Source organism: Oratosquilla oratoria, chromosome 13 (genome assembly GCF_046742065.1).
Source record: "Oratosquilla oratoria isolate Oo_2021 chromosome 13, ASM4674206v1, whole genome shotgun sequence".
NCBI lineage: Eukaryota > Metazoa > Arthropoda > Malacostraca > Stomatopoda > Squillidae > Oratosquilla > Oratosquilla oratoria.
The window spans coordinates 58,858,547-58,862,531 of record NC_134789.1 but is presented as its reverse complement, the minus strand read 5'-3'; the positions used below and the strand labels follow the sequence as shown (position 1 = coordinate 58,862,531).

At 45.5% G+C, this 3,985-nt stretch overlaps 1 pseudogene; it reads left to right on the top strand.

Annotated features, from left to right (window-relative positions):
- The first annotated feature begins 1,582 nt into the window (after positions 1-1,582).
- Positions 1,583-1,701, top strand: LOC143032492 (5S ribosomal RNA; annotated as a pseudogene).
- Positions 1,702-3,985: the final 2,284 nt, after the last annotated feature.

Here is a 3,985-nt window from a genome sequence, read left to right as displayed (position 1 = left end):
AGGAGGAGGAGGATGTACGGAGAAACGGAGGAGATAAGGAGGAGGAAGGGAAGGGGAGGAGATAGTGAGGAAGAGGAGAGACGGAGGAGGAGATAAAGAAGAGGTGGAGGAGTAGGAGGAGGAAGAGGAGGAGGATGTACGAAGAGACGGAGGAGGAGATAAGGAGGAGGAAGGGGAGGGGAGAAGATACAGAAGAAGAGGAGATACGGAGGAGGAGATAAAGAGCAGGCGGAGGAGTAGGAGGAGTAGGAGGAGGAGAAGTTGGTGGTGGTGATGTAGGAGTGGCCGAACTCCACGAAAGTGTTGGACGACGCTTCCAGGCAATGGAGTCCCACCATCCTCGTTTTGAATAAGAATGAAGAGAGCAGGTGAGGGAGGAGTAAGAGGAAGAGGAGGAAGTGGAAGAGGAGGAGGAAGAGGACGAGGAGTAGGAGCACAAGGAAGAGGAACCAGAGGAGTGGAAGGAATGTCGAGGAAAAAGAGAAGTATAAGAAGACAAAGGAGAAGGAGGATGAGGATGAGGAAGAGGAGGAAGAGGAGGAAGTGGAAGAGGAGGAAGAGGAGGAAGTGGAAGAGGAGGAAGAGGCCGAAGAGTAGGAGGAGGAGGAGGAAGACAAGGATTAGGAGGATTAGGATTAGGATTAGGAGGAGGAGGAGGAGGAGTAGGAGGAGGAAGAGGACGAGGAGTAGGAGGAGGAGGAAGAGGACAAGGAGTAGGAGGAGGACGAAGAGGACGAGGAGTAGGAGGAGGAAGAAGAGCACGAGGAGTAGGATGAGGAGGAAGAGGACGAGGAGTAGGAGGAGGAGTAGGAGGAGGAGGAAGAGGACGAGGAGTAGGAGGATGAGGAAGAGGAGGAGGAGGAAGAGGTGGAAGAGGAGGGGGAAGGACGAGGAGAAGAGGATGAGGAGGGGGGAGGACGATGAGAGGAGGGAGAGGAGGAAGAGGAGGAAGAGGAAGAGGAAGAGGAGTAGGAGGAGGAGGAAAAAGTGTAAGAGGAGGGGGGAGGATGAGGAGAGGAGGATGAGGAGGCAAGGACGAGGAGGCAAGGACGAAGAGAGGAGGAGGAGGAGGAGGAGGAGGAGGAGGAGGAGGAGGAGGAGGAAGTGGGGGCGTGGAGGAGGAAGAGGAAGAGGAAGAGGAAGAGGAAGAGGAAGATGAGGCCGATGGGCTGGACGCAGTGCGTTTTACTGCCTCGGTCGAAGGAAGACGAAAACGTCCGAATTGCTAAAGGGACTCCACCGAAGTCTTTTTGCCGAAGAATCGCAACTACACTTAGTCAACTCGAAAAAAATGTGGGAAGGAAACTCGGCCAAGTTTGTGGAAGATGTAAAATCGTGGCAGCGACGAAAAAGTAAAGGCACTGGAATGAGAAGGTGGACGTCTAAAAGGGGAAGAAAGAGGGGAAGAAAGAGGGGAACAAAGAGGGGAACAAAGAGGGGAGGCAGTGAGATAAGAGGGAGGTACGGGATGGGGAGGGCGAGTCTATTTGTATTATTCAGGATCTTCATATTGAACAAAGAAGCGTGGCATGAGTGTGTTTGCGATATATACACAAACAAAAAAACACAAACACATACATACACACACGGCCATACCACTCTGAACACATCGCTTCTCGTCCGATCAGCGAAGTTAAGCATCGCTGGGTCTGGTTAGTACTTGGATGGCTGACCGCCTGGGAATACCAGATGCTGTTGGTCGAAACAATAGTGTGTACAAAAACCATACACGAATTTAAGAGCAAACTAGACACTGCGAGATACAAAGACGGGACACCACGCACGTAGCACCCCTTCCCGTAAGATACAACTAGGTAAATGCACACACACACACACACGCACAAGGCTCGACGGCGCAGTGGTAGCGTTCCAAACTGTTAATCCAGCAGTCTGAGTTCGAATCCCGACCAAGACTGAAATAATTTCAGTATCATTGCGCTGCGAGCCGTTACTCCAACTCTCGTGGGTGGGGAGTTGTGGGTGTGTGTCAGGTAACAGCATTATCCATAGATCGGTCATACACAAACAAAACACACACACACACACACACACACAAACACACACACACACCTTTTACATATTTTTAATATTCTTTTGTATCTCCTTTGAACATCATTTTCTCCTATATATATTTTTTTTACTCCTTAAACAATTCTTTTCAAGCTTCAAAGAATGGTAAGACTTTGTACATAATTCATTCTCCTTCATAATTTTTAATTAATTTTCCTCATCATAATGACCATCACAATCACCATTACCCTCATCATTATCCTCATTATCATTACCAGTGGTTGGAAAATGTTCAAAAGGAAGCGCAGTCCATAATCTCTATCACCTTCAAAACGACAAAATTTAATTGATAAAGTCAATTTAGTCTATTTCTTTATCCGTTTCTTACTCAACATTTCTGTTCCTTTCATCTTTCTCCAACCTCTAACTCTTCCTTTCAGCCTGTTACCCTTTAACCTATTTTCTTTATACTCTTTTTTTTTCCTTTTTCTACTTCCACTTCTATCACTTTCTCAACTCTGCCCTGAGTTAGTCCCGCTTACATTTCCAGGTATTCTTTTTAGAAGGCTTATATCTCTCATTTTCCTTATTTCTATTACCCTGTTCCTTTCCCTCTGCTCTTAATTTCTTAAATGATTTACAAGATTTCAACTTGTGTGGATCTCTATCCATTAATCCTAAGAAGACATACGGGTATGTCTTTTGCAATGTTAAGTCATATGCAGGAAGCTCGCCGGCTGAGCTGGTTAGGGCGTTTTTATTTGCGGTGAAGGTCGAGGGGATGGTGGTTTGAACCCTGCCACCGGCGAAGTTGAACCAAGGGCATGGTTTATTAAATTCCACGCTACAAACTACTCTGTGAGGGGCACCATCCTGGCCTTCCATATCAAACATATCACAAGTCATATGGTCTAATGTATTAAAGTGTCTGTCGATTCCTCCTCTTTGGCTACATAGTTTTTTCGGTCCTTGTGGGCCTCAGGCTCCCCGTCTCTTCCCGGCCCCTCCTCTCCACCTCCACGTCTCGAGTCCCGGACACAAAGGACCTCACCGCGTCAGGAATAATTCCTCTCCACATTCAACAAAGACCCACTGTGTTGGATAAGAAGAGATGAAGTAGACGATATCCATATATTTGGATCACAGACTGTGATCCTCTTCAGTGGAATACATAGTGAGGAAAATACATATTTTCCTCACTACTCTGTATTCCATTGAAAAGGATCACAGTCTGAGATCGAAATATATGGATATCGTCTACTTCATATCTTCTTATCTAACACAGTAGGTCTTTGCTGAATTTTACGAATGTGTTACGACATTACTTTGTAGTCCTCTCCACATGTTTATACATCTGCAGAAGCAGAACCCCGCTTTCTCCCTCCCTCTCTTCTCCCCACCTCCCTCGTTCATGAATTGTTAAGACCATTTAAGATATGAAAACAGTCTTGGTTATTCCTTTATCTCCATTTTCCTTCTCTTCTGCATCCATCTCCTCTTCCTTCTTCTGAAAATCTACAATCTCCATTTTCTTTCTCTTCTGCATCCATCTCCTCTTGTTCCTTCAGAAAGTCTACAATCTCCATTTTCCTTCTCTTCTACATCCATTTCCTCTTCCTCCTTCAGAAAGTCTACAATCTCCATTTTTTAACAACTTCCTTCTTCATAGTCTCATTCTCCTTCATCCCTGTGAATCCCCATTTCAAAAATTACGAAATTATTGACACTTCCAATCCAACTGGGACATACCATCTCCGAGCGAAATGTCAGTCTCTATTAATTATCACAGTTCCAGTTTCATCCACAGCATTAACTTCATCATAACACCTTTGCACAGTTCCTAAACCAATTCATCTGCATCCAAATTAGTCCCCAGTGTCTAATCATCTCATGAATTATGAAATGAACACATTGCAAGTACTGTAAGGTCCGCGTGGGAAGAAGCTTCTATAAGACATACGTCGATTTACACTAA